We start from the raw sequence: 17,093 nt of genomic DNA, 5'->3' as shown, positions 1-17,093 counted from the left end.
TCCCCCACCTTATCCCAAGGGACAATTTAGCACATCTAATCCACCTAACTTGCACATCTTTGGACTGTGGGAGGGAACCGGAGCACCCGGAGGAAACCCACACAGACACAGGGAGAATGTGCAAACTTCACACAGACAGTCACCCGAGGTCGGAATTGAATCCAGGTCCCTGGCGCTGTGACGCAGCAGTGCTAACCACTGTGCCACCGTGCCGCTTATGATGGAAGGATGGTCATTGATGAAGCAGACGTAGATGGTTAGGCCTAGGACACGACCCTGAGGAGCTCCTGCAGTAATGTCCTGGAACTGAGATGCTTGACCTCCAATAACCACAACCATCTTCCTTTGTGCCAGGTGTGACTCCAGCCAGCAGAGTAATCCCCCTGATTCCCGCTGACTCCTGTTTTGCTGGGGCTTCTTGATGCCATGGGCTGACAAGTGGTAAGTAACATTTATGCCACACAAGTTGGTCAAATGGCCTTGATGGCAAGGGCAGTCACTCAACTCAGTTCTGGAGCTCAGCTCTTTTGTCCATGTTTCAACCAAGGATGTGATTGAGGTCAGGAGCTGAGTGACCCTGGCAGAGTCCAGAGTTGCTCTGAGTAATGCAACAATATCATCATTAAATATTTTGGGTTTCTGATGTGTTTTAGGTAGCTGAGTGCCATGTAATATTTTGAATCTTGCAAATCTGATACCTTGTATTGAATCTTTGATTTAACAGAAAACTACAAATTTCTGTTGGGCAAAGTTTTCTCTCGACTGCAAGTAGACCACATGAGGTTAGTGAACCTTGATCTCCACATGCATTAATTCAGGCAGTTCTGAGATTACCAAATGTTGTGCATTTAAAATAACATTCCAGGTCACAGGATTGAAAGCTTATTCATGGAAATGAGAGAAATAGGTGAATAGATCTTGTCGAGAGGACAATGTGCCCTACAGCAATTTGTAATTCTCTTCTGAATCAAATATTCAACGCATTGTAAAACATAACACAAGTATTGTAATAGATAGGTTTGGCTTTCGGTAAACTTCAACTTCTGCTTTTTAAATAAATTATAAAGTAAACCATACTGTTTGGTGCAAAAGAAACGGTGAAATAAACAGAGAGTTGCCACTTGTAAAAATAATAGCAAAACACCTAATTTTTGTTTCAATTCTCTGCCCCACTCCAATTTTATCCTGATGGAGGTTATGACTGATCTGGTCGCTTGGTTCCACGCATATCAGTGGTCTGGCTGTTGGCCAATATATATGCATCCACAGATGGAGCCCTCTAAGAATTTATAACTATGGGATGAATTACTGCCAAAGCTGATCCTGCCCTTATTTTACATCCAGGGATGACTCAGAGGCATGGGGACAATAAAGGGATGACTCAGAGGCATGTGGACAATAATAAGGAAGATCTTGCCAATTTTTCCCTCAGTAAATCTAGGGACACTGAATCCTGTTACAAGTCAGCTTACAGTTGAGAAACATTAGGCTAGCATTGAGCAGGAATGTAACCTGAAAACAGATGAGTTGTATAAGGCAGCACGGTAGCATTGTGGATAGCACAATCGCTTCACAGCTCCAGGGTCCCAGGTTTGATTCCGGTTTGGGTCACTGTCTGTGCGGAGTCTGCACATCCTCCCTGTGTGTGCGTGGGTTTCCTCCGGGTGCTCCGGTTTCCTCCCACAGTCCAAAGATGTGCAGGTTAGGTGGATTGGCCATGATAAATTGCCCCTAGAGTCCAAAATTGCCCTTAGTGTTGGGTGGGGTTACTGGGTTATGGGGATAGGGTGGAGTTGTTGACCTTGGGTAGGGTGCTCTTTCCAAGAGCCGGTGCAGACTCGATGGGCTGAATGGCCTCCTTCTGCACTATACATTCTATGATTCTATGATTCTATGAGTCAGTGGCAAACTGCATGAAGCATTTTCTAACTGGGCATTCAATGGTGCCAAACAATTCACAATGTTAAAGATATTCAGGAGAGAAACCCTACAGATTGCAAATGAGCAAAGGGATATAACCCTTGAGCCTAAGTAAATCGCAAAGTCACAGAATACTACAGTGCAGAAGAGGCCCTTCGGCCCATTGATTCTGTACTGGTGCTGGCCCATCAATTCTGTACCGGTGCATGAAAGGCCCTGACCTGCCCACTTGCCAGCATTTAGCCCATGGCCTTGAATGTCATGGCGTGCCAAGTACTCATCCAGGTACTTTTTAAACATTACAAAAGTATCATTCTACCCCTCTTTGCTCCCAAATGTAAAGTGTTGAATGGAGGTCCACCTCCAGAAAGCAAAAGGCTGTGAAGAAAGATAATTTGATCTGAAGTCAATATGATTGTCACATGCTGGCACTTTGACATTGTTCATTCCCTGTTACCCTCTGCCAAAGGTTTTAGTTCGCCTTGACTAGATATTTTGCTGGTTGCCTCAGGTATGAGCAATATTGCTAAATCTCACAGTTGAACTCACCATAATGTATTTGTGCAGTATTTTATGCTTTATTTTATAATTCTTCATGTGGATTTTGTGGATTTGGCAAGTGAGTTATTATCTAACCTTTCAAGCTATAACCTGGGTCACCTGATCTTTGGGAAAACGCTTATAAAAAGTGAAATTCCAATTAATTTGATGCTCAGAGATATGTAGAAGCATAATTGAAGTAGGCTTTAGCACACCCGATAAAAGTCAAACACTTCTGAGATATCTTCAGGAATTTTATATGGCTAATAATTTTTATTTACTGGGCCCAAATAAAGGTAGCTGGTTTTGGAATGACTGCATAAAGTTACATTCACATTTTGCAACAAGGAAAACTGTTTTAAAATCCTTTAAAGAAGGTGGCACAGAATTCAAAGAGTATAATGCATGGTGTATTATAGTATGCACAATTTGGCTACTGTATTTGCTTACAAAAGAGCACTGATTACACATTAAGACCAACTCATTGGCTGTAAAGTGCAGTGTTCTGAGCATGGGAAAGGTTTTATTAACGCAGGTTATTTCTTTCCCCTTTTGCAAGTATAAAAATATGTTGTTGATGACCGTGACTTTGGGTATTGTTGCTGCTGTGTGAAGCATGGCAATCAGATTTAATGGATTTACACAGGTGAAAACAATTATTGGCTAATTGGCAAAATCTTTGCATCTAAGAAGGGAAAGCAATATTAAATACATTGGAGAAACAGAGAATTGGTGACAATTTTAGTCAGTAGGATGCGTTCAACAGAGGAACTTAAAAGCTGGCAGATCAGGTTTAAAGTTAAAACCAGACAAGCTGGCTAAATAAAGTGGAGTCTGCCTGTCCTGAAATGAGAGAAAAGCAGGTCAAAGCTGGAGATAGAGGTCAGATTTCTGCTCTTTTCATCAGTCCTCTCCATAAGATGCTTTTTGATTCCATCATTTTCTATTTCTGTTCAGATTTCTAGTACTTCCTTTTCATGATTATTCTTGTCCAGTTTAATAAGAATGGTTTGCTTGTTAGCTCGTTCAAGCCTTTTGGTCCTGAAACTGCTTCAGCTTGTGTGACCTCGACCAGTTATAGTTCACATATATAATGGCCCAATTCTATTCAGATTTATTTTAAAGAAAAGGCACAATGAAAATGACTGCACTTGGCTCGTAACAAGTACATTGCTTAAAGCATAAACTGGATAAAGTGGTTTAAGAGAATTCCACCGGAACTTTAATGGGGACCTGTTGTGGTGTCTCGTGTTAACCCAGCTGGATCAGTCATTAATGGCTGCCGCACAGGTTGACATTTACTTACAAAGTGATGCAATCAGGTCAAATGGTCTCAAAGATGTACACCGAAAGCACTAATTGCTTTTCCTTCACCAGCGGGTGACTGAGTTCTCCTAGTGAGTGAAAATAGGAATTTGCTGATGCAGTGCTAATGTTGTAAACAGACTGCAGGAGTACAAGAATTCATCATTTACTGTGTGAAAAATTGGAACTGGTTCATTAATTGAGACTTGTTCTTTTTCGCTCAAGTACATTCTGGTCAGTATTTTTTGTCATCAAATGGTCTTTTTTCCCTTTTTCCTCGCTTTAAGCAGAGTTGAATTATGTCTTTTAGTGCACCTTTTTATATATTTGTTTTCAGGATGTGGGTGGTTCATATTTGCTTTGAGATGTTATCAGTGGACTTTCTCCTTGAACTATTGTAAGCCTTTTAATGATGGTGTTCTCACAATGATGTTTGGTAGAGAATTGCAGGATGTTAACCCAGCAACGATGAAGGGACCTACGATAAATGACTAAGTCAGGAACTTGGAGGTGATGGTGTTCCCACAACATTGTTGCTTTTATTCATCTCAATGGTAGAGGTCTGAAAGAAGGGGTCTGTTGAGTTAACCTTGGTAAATTGTTGCAGTGCATTCAGTAAATCATGCATAGTGCAGCCACTGCGTGCCCTTGATTAAAGGGAATGGGTATTGAGTCTTGTTGCAGGCGTACTGACAAAGTATACTGCTTTCTCTTGGGTGATGTCAAGTTTGTTCAGTGTTACTTTGCCGTGCTCTTCTAATCTCAGTGTTGAAATAGTTAGTCTAGTTAAGCTTCTGGCTAATGGTGACCATAAAAACATTAATGCTGCAAGGCTATGACAGTGATGTGGTTGAAGGTCAGGGGAGATGGCTAGGATTTTGCTTGTTTGAGATGGTCATTAGCCTGGAGTTATTGCAACAGGAGTGTAACCTGCTTCCTGTCAAACCAATCCTGGGTTTTGTCCAGGTATCTGCTGCAGGCTAGCATTGCTATCAGACGAGTTGTAAATGGATTTGAACAGTGTGGGTTCATTGGTGATTTACCTTCACTCCTGACCTTATGATGGAGGGAAGGTCGTTGATGAAGCAGCTAAAGATTGTTGGATTTTTCAAAGTAATGTTCCTTGTGCAGAGGGTTAAAACACATTAATTTCATTCCACTTTCTAAAATGTGGTACATGCAATGGTTATTTTGATTCACATGTAGAAAAATGTTTTCTAGTTAAGCATAAGTTGATTAATATTTACAATGATATGTATAATTTTGTCTGTATGTAAAAAAAAATCTATCAGGGCAGTCAGAACAAAATAAAAGCTCAAATGTTTCTTCCTTTCATTTCAGGAACCTAGAATTGAATAGAAACATTTATATATGCATACATTTATCAGCAAAGTGCAATGCACAATAATCAGTAATGACTTGCTGAAGCAACTTAATGAGATATTTGAGCTTATTTGAAAACAAGTTGCTCAAGTACTGCCTTGTACATTATGAATACAACCAATTCCTTCCACATCATATTAAATATTTCAATTGATTTATGTGAATGGATGACAAATTCAGTTTTACATTGTCAATGCACATTTACAAAGCAAGTATACAGGGTTAAATAGTTCTTAAAACATTTGTTTCTTCAACAAAACAACCTCTAAAACATAACAATATATGCCTAAACATCAAAGTAAAATAAATGCACTAGACTGTAAACCATTGGGAAAATTGTATGTGTAACAATCTATACTTTTTGAAGTAAGGTGACGTAGCAGCATTTAATCTTCTCTGATAGAGTACAAACACACTCCAGCTTTTCACATCTGACTGATTCATTAAAGGTTGGTTAATAATGCAAACTTCAAAACAAGAGGGTTCAAAGTCAACTTAAATCACAGGTGCGCTGTGGCTGAATTTTTAGAAATCTTGTTTGGAAACCAAACAATTTGCAAAACAAAAATGTTAATTTACGACTGCTAAATGAAATGAGAAAACAAATGTTTGTGAATCAGATGCTTATCTCCAATTCAGTCTGAGCTGTAACCTGTAACAGTCATTCACTTCTAGCAAGAAAGGTAAAATATTTCAGCACACTGCAGTCATGACTTTGAGCACTTCTGGTACCTCTCACTCAATTGGCACTTCACATTGACTACTGTTTTAGTTTGGATTACATGAAAGCAGCATCTATGCACAAGTTTCCTGGCTTGGAGTTTCCGTTCAGTTGTGATCAGCGAAACTAGCACAGAAGATCGTGGAATTTTTAGCGCAAATTACATTTAGCAATCCTTGAATTTCCACAATCCTTTGCAGTAGATTAACAAATATCATGCAACAAACTAGCTGTAGCCACACTCACTGATTAAATTAATCACAATTGAGAATTTTCACCAACTGAGCTTGCTTGGTGGCTTGGCGAGGTTCTAAACATTAGCTGGTTCTTTCGGATGCAAGGACACTAATAGAGCTGTCTTAGTAGCACAGTGGGTGGCACGGTAGCACAGTGCTTAGCACTGTTGCTTCACAGCGAGAGGATCCCAGGTTCGATTCCCAACTTGGGTCACTGTCGGTGCGGCGTCTGAACGTTCTCCCTGTGTGCGTTGGTTTTCTCCGGGTGCTCCGGTTTCCTCCCACAAGTCCAGAAAGACGTGCATTCTGAATTTGTCCTCCGTGTACCCGAACAGGCGCCGGAATGTGGCGACCAGGGGCTTTTCACAGTAACTTCATTGCAGTGTTATCGTAGCCTACTTGTGACAATAAAGATTATTATTGTTGTTAAAAGCTTTCAGAAATATAATTAATTTACTAAGATACTGACTGCTGTCTCCCAAGATAATTTAGTAAATTGTACTGTATTTTGTTTAAAAGTTATTTTCAGTTATTTAAGATCACATTAGTCACTGGTGGTAGCCTAGACATTCTGACTGAAATGCCCATATTTTCTGATAAACTCATTTCTCAGTTGCATGCTAATACTAAAAGCTGGAACATTGGTGCCAGATTGCTTGGGTTTGTGACAGATTTTGTATCAGCGGATATGAAAATGAGTTTCCCAAAACCATCGCAATTTGTGTTGCCGAATGCTCTACCTCCCCTCCTGTATTTGCATCACTAACGTGACCACCATTATCCTGATGCGCAATGTGGAAAATTGCCCGGGAATGTCCTGTACATAAAAAACAGGACAAATCCAATCTGGCAAATTACCACCCCATCAGTCTGTCCGCGATCATCAATAAAGTGATGGAAGGGGTAATCAATAGTGCTATCAAACAGCACTTGTTTAGCCTTAACCTGCTCACTGACACCAGGTCCACTCAGCTCCTGTCCTAATTACAGCTTGGTTCAAACATAGATGGAGCTAAACACCAGAGGTGAGGTGAGAGTGACAGCCCTTCATATCAGGACCACATTTGACCAAGTTTGGCACCAAGGAGCCTGAGCAAAATTGGAGTCAACTGGAATCAGGATGAAAACACACCACTGGTTGGAGTCATACATAGCACAAAGAAACTTAGTTGTAGTTGTTGAAGGTCAATCATCTCCGCTCCAGGACATCGCTGCAGGATTTCGAGGACAGCTGCTTCATCAATGTCCTTCCTTCCATCATAAGGTCAGAAGTGGGGATGTCACACAGTGTTCAGCATCATTAGCAACTCCTCAAATCCTGAAGCAGTCCATGTCCAAATGCAACAAGACCTAAACAATATTCAGGCTTGTAAGCCAAGTGGCAAATAACATTAACAACACACAGGTGCCAGGAAATAACCATCCCTAAGAAGAGAGAATCTAACCATTACCCCTTAACATTCAAAGGCACCACCATCGTGGAATCCCCCATTATCAACATCCTGGGCTCTTACCATTGACCAGAAACTGAACTAGCCATATAAATACTGTGGCGAGAAGAGCAGATCAACAGCTAGGAATCCTGCAGTGAATATCTCTTCCCCCGCCCCACCGACTCCCCAAAACCTCCACAATCGGCAAAGACGGCAACCGCGCATGCGCGGGTTGGAGCCAGCCAACCTGCGTATGCGCGGCTGATGTCACTTAGGCGCCGCGGCGGCGTCATTCTCGGCGTGCCACCTTGAGTTTCACAAAACATCGCTCCTAGTCCCCCGGGGGGGGGGGGGAAGAATAGGGTGCGGGGAGCGGCCTCCGACGCTGTCGGCCGTTGCTGAGAATTCCGCCCCAAGTATCTGTGATGAGTGCCTTACCCACCAAATTTGTGCATGTATTAGTCCCATAAATAGCAATGATCCAGCCGCGTATAAGGTCCCCCTGTCCTCCGATCGGCTTCCCAAACACGTCCCAAAGCAAACTTAGTTTAAAGTCCGCTAAATCACGCACGTTTTCCAGGTTTTGCTGCTTATGGTCCAGACTGCTTCATTATCTGAAGAATTGTAAATTAATTCACTGGATGTCCGCACCATTGGCTAGGCCAGCATTTGTTGCCCCTCCCTAGTTGCCCTAGGAAAGGTGGTGGTGAGCTGCTTTCTTGAACTGCTGCAATCCATTTGGTGTAGCTACATCCACAGTGTTCTCCCCAGAGAGAAAGAGGCTGAGCAGCGACCTGATAGAAGTTTATAAAATTATTAGGGGTATAGATAGGGTGAACGGTTGGAGGCTTTTCCCCAGGGTGGAAATGACAATTACAAGGGGGCACAAGTTCAAGGTGAGGAGGGAAAGGTTCAGTGTAGATGTGTGGGGGAAGTTTTTCACACAGAGAGTGGTGATGGCCTGGAATGCACTGCCAAGTGAGGTGGTTGAGGCAGATACGTTAGCGACCTTTAAGACTTATCTGGATAGGCACATGAACAGACGGGGTACAGAAGGATACCGGCGGTTGATCTGGATAGGACGCTTGATCGACGCAGGCTTGGAGGGCTGAAGGGCCTGTTCCTGGCTGTATTGTTCTTTGTTCTTTGTTGTTTGATTGACAACTATCCATAGAACGAGAGCAGCTAATCACTTATAGGCTAACTTCAACTCAAACACATTTTGGGACTGTTCGTGTTTGGGACTAGTTCAAGGAGAAAATGGCCACAGAACCCTGAACCATGCCAATATGTTTTCCTGACACATTTACATGCAATCGGGTAGATTTCATATCATTATAGAATCATAGAATTTACAGTGCAGAAGGAGGCAATTTGGCCCATCTAGTCTACACTGGCCCTTGGAAAGAGCACTCCACTTAAGCCCACACCTCCACCCTATCCCCGTAACCCAGTAACCCCACCTAACCTTTTTTTGGACACTAAGGGCAGTTTAGCCTGGCCAATCCACCTAACCTGCACATCATTGGACTGTGGGGGGAAACTGGAGCACCCGGAGGAAACCCATGCAGGCACGGGGAGAACGTGCAGACTCCGCGCTGACTGGGACCCAAGCCTGGAATTGAACCTGGGATCCTGGAACTGTGAGGCAACTGTGCTAACCACTGTGCTACCGTGCTGCCCCCACAGTGCTATCGTGCTGCCCAAGACATATCTACAAGGCAGGATGATGAAACTATGGTAGAAAGCAATAAGTTAGTTTATTACTTTTGCCTCCATACGGATAACTATTTCTCCATTTAGTCAAGTTCTAAATAGCCAAATTTATTTTGTTTTAGGTCTACTGCAGGAAAAGCTTCCATAAAATGAATGCAAGATGTGATTTCTAAATGACTGTTTGTTTTTATTTGAGCATTATGAGGTAACTTTTACAATTTAGTGGCTCTGGCTTAAGAGCCTTATTTGACCGAATCGGTCCCAATTCATGGCTCTACTGATTTTCTGGTAAATAAAATTAATAATTGAGGAGGCCAGGAATCGACTCACTGAATTCTATACCTAATCGTGTGAGCTGCCCTTATCGAGCTAGGTTCCATGCTGGGAGTATTAACTCGTGAAATATGTCCCTGTATTTTTTCATGCTGAATTTAATTTTCTCACTAATTCAGAGCAATGTCATTTCTCACAAACATGTCATATGCGCCTATGAACTACCTTAAACTGGATAAGGCTCAGTCTTGTATATGGCGAGGACACATTCACCCTCCTGAGAGCTACACCCCGCCCTCCATTTCACGACCCGCCCCCCTTCCCCCGCCTCAGTTCCTCCTCCCATTTCCGTTTGACTTCTCCAATCGGGGTTCCCTCCCAGTCCATTAGTTCCTTATAAATCTCGGGCACCTTAACCTCACCCACTCCCTCCCTCGATAGCACCTTTTCCTGGAATCCCGAGGGTGGCATACCTGGAAAGGACGGTATCTGCTTCCTTACAAAGTCCCAGAACCTGTAAGTATCTGAACCCATGCCCTGTGAGCAGCCCATATCCAAGTCCTCTAAACTTGTAAAGCTGTCCGCAACAACAGGTCCCTAAACCGCTTGATCCCTGCCTGTCACCACTCCCGAAGGCCTGCGTCCAACCAGCCTGGAGCAAACCTGATTGTCGCAAATGGGTGCCCACACCGAGGCACCTTTCAACTTCAGATGCTGCCGCCACTGTCCCCACACTCGCAGGCCTCCACCACTACTGGGCTCGTGGAGTACTTGGCTTGTGAGAACTGGCTTCTTGTTGATCCCTTCCTTGAAGCATCTTTTATTCTATCACATCTTGTTGGTAGTATCTCGAAAAACATCTTCAGAAAACCATCCTAGGTATGCATGGTTCTATTTTTCTATAAATAGTTGGGAAACCATGCTTTATATCAGAAAAATGATTGTTGAATTTACTGACTGGAAACCCGGGCTGGATTCTCCATTTCACGGACTACGTCCCCACGCCATTGTAAAAACTGTTGCCTTTCACGCGAGAAAAACTGGCATGAAAAGGCCACATATTCATAGCCTTGCAGGGAGCTAGCAGGGACCCGTCGTGAATCTAGCAGCTTTAGCTGCAGATACGGGCCCCCGCACTTCTGGGTCAGAGGCCGCGCATGCGCACGGCGGCGGCCTCCAGCGGCTGTGTCTTGTGCCATGGGAAACCCGGACCGTGGAGCTGGACCTCCCAAATAGCGCCCCTGATCGGCCATGCGCCCGACCAAGACTACCCTCCCAGAATTAGCCTGGCGCCGTATGAGGCCCCGCTGCCCTCCGATCGGCCACGCTGGTATCACAACCGGCCATGTTAGATCCACGTTGTCGTGGCTTCGGCCAGTCGGGGGCTGAGAATGGCAGGGCAGCCCTCCAGCAATGGTAGGGGATATGCGGCGCGGTTCAGTATAATAAAAACTATCCTCTTCCTAAACAAATCAAGAAAACCTGTCTGATTGTGTCAATTATCGTCACAGCACTTAAACAGTTAAACATCCATGGAGTTGGCAAGTATGTCCATTGAAAAGAAACCTTGTTGCTCTAAAATGAGGAGAGGGAAAAGAGGGGAATCATTTGTCCTCCTTACCTGATCTTAGCATAACAAATGGAAAATGTAATGGCAATGGGACTATTTTGTTTTTTGAAAGAATAAGCTAGTTACAGTGAGTAGGATAAAACTTGATTGTGCCTATGTACTCTCGAACAATTATTTTTCTGGGAAAGAGAAAAGTAAATGTCTTATTTGATTTGTTTTAATTGTGTAGTCGAGTTTAAATGTAGAACAATTTTGAAATACTGGTATTAAGATGCCAGATTAATCCTGAGTTTGATACTTTATGGGGGGGATTCTCCGATGGGTCGAAGTCCTGCCCATTCTATGCAGGTCCCGCCGGCATAAATTGGAGTTGGTCCCTTACCGGCGGGACCAGGCGGCGTGGGCGGGCTCCGGGTCCTGGGGGGTGCGGGGTGATCTGGCCACATGGGGGTTCCCCCACGGTGGCCTGGCCCATGATCGGGGCCCACCAATCCGCGGGCGAGCCTGTGCTGTGGGGGCACTCTATTCCTACGCGCCGACCGGTGCGAAGGTGAACCACCCCATGCGCATGCGCGGGGATGACGTCAACTGCCTTCCCCAGTTCCCTTCGTCTTATGTATTGTGCTGAATTCTCTGCCACCTGTCGCAGATAGCAGACTTTGCGATGCGGCGGAGAATCCAGTGTCAGGGAAAAAAACAGGATCGGTGCCCAGCTCTGATCCATTTCCGATGCTTCGGTCCCCAGCTGGCGCGAGATCAAGGTTCGCAGTCCATGCCAGCAGGAGCCCAATTCACATCCAGTGAACGGGCCAGGCACCATAATCTCCAGGCCTGGGTGGTTCTCCTGTCCTCGGGGCAGGGGATTACCTGGGCAAGAATTGGTGCAGGTCTTGACAAGCATGTTCCTGACGCAGTGGACTTCACGGTAGGCCAATTAGTAACTCTTTAAGGGAGTTGCCCTCAAAGTCAATGGGAGGGTAACCCCCCCACAATGTAAAAACTGCCCACCCCATGCCACCAGACCACCCCCCCCCCCCCCCCCCCCCCCGCCACTCTGCTCCCCACGCCATTCCCCTTACCAGAAACCCCCTATATAAAGAGACCCCTGCCTGGAAGCCCGCCAGAAGAGAGATAGGATTCTATATCATATCTGCTGCTGAGTCTTCCATCTCATACTGACCTGGGCCCTGGTCTCTGGGGAGTTGTGCTCCCTGGTTAACAGGTGGTAGGCAAGAGGGATGAGGGACCGATTTGTCTGGCGGGATTACCTCTGGTGTGGGCTTCCTGCCTTTGAGTTGGTCCACATGCTTGCACACAGTTTGTTCTCTGGTTTTAACCACAGAGGAGATTGGTCCTATCTTCTCCACTATGGTCCCCGCTATCTCTGTCATTGAGATGTGAGATGGATTGAGAGCTGTGTTTTTTCTTTTTCTTGGGAATTTAGATAGCAATTAAAGGTATTGTATTTGCTGTATGGAGTAGTTTTTTAAGGGGTAATTGTAAGCTATTTTCATTTGATGTTAAAGAGTTTAATAGTGTATTAATATTAAAGTTTTGTTTTAAAATACCAAGTCCTTATTTCATCGTGCAATCACTCTGCGGTAAAGTATTCTTTCTGCACCAAATAAAATATTGGCGTTTCGGTCCAGTATCCTAGTCTGGGGTTATAATATAGTTTGTTTCAACTAACTCGGAAATTTGTTTTCTCATGCCCCTCTGAGCACTGCCCCCTCAGCCAAACTGTTCGAAGAAGACTCGTATGGGACGGTTTGAATGATCGTCACCCCATTCGCCTGCAGAAAGCCCTGAAATTCCTCACTTGTGAAAGCGGTACTGTTACCAGTGACAAGCACCTCTGGAATACTGTGGACACCGAATGATTGGCGTAGCTTCTCTGTGGAGACTCTCAAAGTGGTGGAAGGCATTCGATATACATCCATCCACTTTGAGTGGACATCAATCAGCAGCAGAAACATTGACCTCAGGATTATTATGGGCAGCATGGTAGCACAAGTGGCTAGCACTGTGGCTTCACAGCGCCAGGTTCCCAGGTTCGACTCCCCGCTGGGTCACTGTTTGTGCAGAGTTTGCACGTTCTCCCCGTGTCTGTGTGGGTTTCCTCCGGGTGCTCCGGTTTCCTCCCACAGTCCAAAGACGTGCAGGTTAGGTGGATTGGCATTGATAAATTGCCCTTAGTGACCAAAAGCGTTAGGAGGGGTTGTTGGGTTACGGGCACGGGGTGGAAGTGAGGTCTTAAGTGGGTTGGTGGGCCGAATGGCCTCCTTCTGCACTATATGTCCTATGTTCTAGGAATGGCCCAGCGAAGTTGGCATACAAATGCACACCCAGGGGTGCCCCGACCACTCCCATGGATGGAACGAGGCTGACGGCAGGAGCTTTGATGTTCTCGGCATGCCGCACACGGCTGCACCAAACTCTCAAAATTGCCTTTGAGCCCTGGTCACCACATGGGCGAGCATCAGGATGTGAGGATCAGTGGTTTTCACAGATGTAGCCATCTCAGATGGCCACCTGCAAAGGACCATGGGAATTATGTCCAACCGAGGACTCAGACAGACTCAGAGCTTGTTTGTGTATTTGCAACCCAGATATCTAGACGCGATCAAAATCCCTGCTCGTTTGCATTCCAATGGCCCATTTCTCCATAACAAAAGAACTGTACTCGGGTAACCAATACAGATACAGACTAATCGGTGCCACTCCCTTTACTCAGGGAGCCCAAACGGTCAATGACCGCGAAGGACACACCCAGGCATTAAGGCACCCGCCCCTTCATTGGCCAAAATCACAGCTAATGATCGAAGCCTGTCGAATTATTGGGCCCAAGTTAAGGACCACCCCAAAGAGCAGGAAATCCCAGAGGGATAAGAAGAGACACAGCCATGAGCTCGGTCTCTCTTGGATCCGGCCTATGCCAACCCAAGTTTATCATAACGACCAGACAGACAAGTTCAAGACCAACGATCGCTACCAGACGGTTGCCCTGAAGTTATGTATAGGTTATTATAGTTGTTAGGATTAGTTTAACTTGTAGTGTTTGTGTTGCATGGCGAAGTAATCCTTGTGTGTAAATAAACCATCTTTGAACTTGAACTGACTAACTGGTTGTGTGGTCCTTTGATCGACATCAGGTAAAGCCTTGTGGTGGTATCATTTGATACCTGGCGACTCTAAAGAGCATCATTATTAATTGGCAACATTATTGGCAACTCCGGTGCCGATTGGCAACACAGGTCATTATGCGTGAGTAGCCTGGAAGAAAATAGCTGCCGCTTACCCTGGCAAATGCCTCTTGTGGTGCCTTCCATGTCAATTTTTGGTGTTTCTTTAAGAGCGCATGTAGAGGTACCAATATGGTTGCCAGATTCGGAATAAATTTTCTGTAATAATTAACGAGCCCTATGAACGACCTGAGCTCTGTTAGGTTCTCTGGCGTCAGGGCCTGCTTGATGGCTCAGACTCTCTTCTACCCGGTATCCAAGACATAACTTATTTTTCCTGGATGACGCACTTGCCTCTTTTCAGGCAGCCACCTACTTCCGAGAATCAATGGAGACTCCTGTAATAGGTAGTCCAGGTAGACAGCCACCCAGGGGAACCCTTGAAGAATGCCTTCCATTATTTGCTGTATAATTGCACATGCAAACGTCACCCCAAATGAGAATCTGTTGTATTCATACATTTCCCTGTCATTGTAAATGGTTACATATTTTATGGACACTGGGTCCAACTCCACTTAGGGGTCCAACTCCACTTGGGGGTATGTGTAGCTTATTCTCAGCTTCATGAAAGAATGGCCCCCAGCCAACTTCGTGTGTAGGCCTTCCACACATGGCATGGAGTACCTGTCCCAATGGGAGGCTTTGTTGATTGGCATTTTACAGTTGCCGCACAAGTGGACAAACTTGTCCGGCTTCAGTACCGGGACCACTCGTGCTGCCCACTCTGCAAATTGGACTGGGCGTATAATCCCCAAGTTCTCCAACTGGCTCAGCTTGTCGTTCACCTTTGACAGCCCGGTATATGGGACATAGTTTCATAGAAAAATAGGAGCATTCAGCCCTTCGAGCCTGATCCTCCATTCATTATGATCATGGCTGATCATCAAACTCAATAGCCGAATCCCACTTCCCCCATAGCCATGATAACCTTCATGACAAGTGCTATATCTAACTGCTTCTTGAAAACATACAATGTTTTGGCCTCAACTACTTCCTGTGGTAATGAATTCCACATGCCGAGCATTCTCTGGATGAAGAAATGTCTCATCTGTGTCCGAAAAGGTCTACCCATATGCTCAAATGGTGACCCCTGGTTCTGGACTCTCCCACCATTGGGAAAATCCTTATTGCATCTACCCTGTCCAGTCCTGTTAGAATTTCATAGGTTTCTATGAGATCCCCTCTCATTCTTCTGAACTCCAGCAAATACAATCCTAACTGATTCAATCTCTCCATTTACGTCAGTCCCGCCATCCCAGGAATCAGTCTGGTAAATCTTCACTACACTCCCTTAATAACAAAAATACCCTTCCTCATATAAGGAGAACAAAACTGCACACAGTATTCCAGGTGTGGCGTCACCAAGGCCCTGTATTATTACAGCTAGGCATCCCTGCTCCTGTACTCAAAACCTTTCGCAATGAAGACCAGCTGGACAGAACTGAAATATTTGAGTCAATCTTGTCTGCCTGTGCCCATTCTAAATATCTGTTGCCAATCTAGCTGGAGTCTTTGTAACCAATCGTGGCCCAGACAGCTGGGTCCGGGCCCCTGCACCACTACTAGTGGAGTCAAAGTGATTGTTGTCCATGGGTAACTGGGATCATCGCTGTCCCAATAATTGTCAATAGTTCTCTGGTATATATTGTCAGCCATACCTTAATGTCCTTTAGGCCCAGTGCTGGATCTCCAGATGAAGTTTCCGGAACATCTATTGTTCAATGACCGAGACAGCAGCCCCCGTCTCTATTTCCATATCCAAGGGACAGCCATTTACTTGGAGGATTATCTTAATTGAGGCTACTTAAAGTGCAGTAATTCAATTTAGTTGCATGCAATCATCCGCATCAGGCTGGACAATATGTAGAGCGCTGGCTCAGGATAATTGTGTTCCCTGACCAGCGCAAGCTGTTCCCTGTACATTCTGGTGCCACCGGCCACCACGGTTCCTACGATCACAAGTGCAGCTTCAGGGGAGATGTCTCATTGGGTTGTAATGGTCCTTGGCTAATGGGTATTGCCATAATGTTGCCCAGGTGGCAACTGGGTCCCATAGGCCCTGCTCTTGGGGGAGCATTACTCGTCAGAATGGGGGGGGAGCCAATGCAATGTATATCCTAGTCCATGGAGCCCTGGAGTGCCTGGACCGCTTTTCCCGCATGTTCACATGAAAGGGATAGTTTGATAGCACTTTTCAGATCCAAGGACGGTTCTGCCAACAATTTCCGTTGCGTCAGCATGTTATTAATGCCACACACTAGATGGCCTTGCTATTCTTTGGGAGGGATGGCCCATTGTCTCAATGATCAACCAGCTTGTGATGGCGTGTCAGGAATCCGTGACCGCTTCCCCCCAGGATTCGCCTAGCCGTATTGAACCAATAATCTCTGCACGATCACTGATGGTTTGCGGTCATAATGGTTTGCACAAGCGCTACGAGTTTGCTAAAGGTCTTCTACGCAAGGCTTTTGATCACACTGAATATTGAAGCTCCACAGGTGGTCAGGAGTATTATCCTTTGCTGGTTGCCTCCTACAATACCATTCGCCTGGAAGAAATACCGCATCCATTCGGTATGCTGGGCCCAATACAGGGCAGATTCAAAAAGAATGTTCCCGATGGTGGGCGGGGTGGGGGAATTTCTTCACCCAGCCAGTGGTGAATCTGTGGAATTCACGACCACAGAAAGTAGTTGAGACAAAAAACATTGTGTAATTTCAAGAAGGCATTAGATATAGCTCTTGGGGCTAATGG

The 17,093-nt window shown here is 45.1% G+C and overlaps 1 protein-coding gene across 3 annotated transcripts in view; it reads left to right on the top strand.

Annotated features, from left to right (window-relative positions):
* The window catches only part of nckap5l (NCK-associated protein 5-like), an 837,372-nt gene that overhangs the window by 98,612 nt on the left and 721,667 nt on the right, over positions 1-17,093 (top strand). Inside the window, exon 2 of one of the 3 annotated variants that reach the window (XM_038789862.1) lies at positions 725-782. The exons of the other annotated variants lie outside the window; for them this stretch is intronic. The gene's annotated coding sequence lies outside the window, so the exon portion shown is untranslated. The remainder of the gene's footprint in view (positions 1-724; positions 783-17,093) is intronic. 3 annotated transcript variants of the gene reach the window in all.

Source organism: Scyliorhinus canicula, chromosome 2 (genome assembly GCF_902713615.1).
Source record: "Scyliorhinus canicula chromosome 2, sScyCan1.1, whole genome shotgun sequence".
NCBI classification, from domain to species: Eukaryota; Metazoa; Chordata; class Chondrichthyes; order Carcharhiniformes; family Scyliorhinidae; genus Scyliorhinus; species Scyliorhinus canicula.
This window is presented reverse-complemented; position numbering and strand designations above follow the sequence as displayed.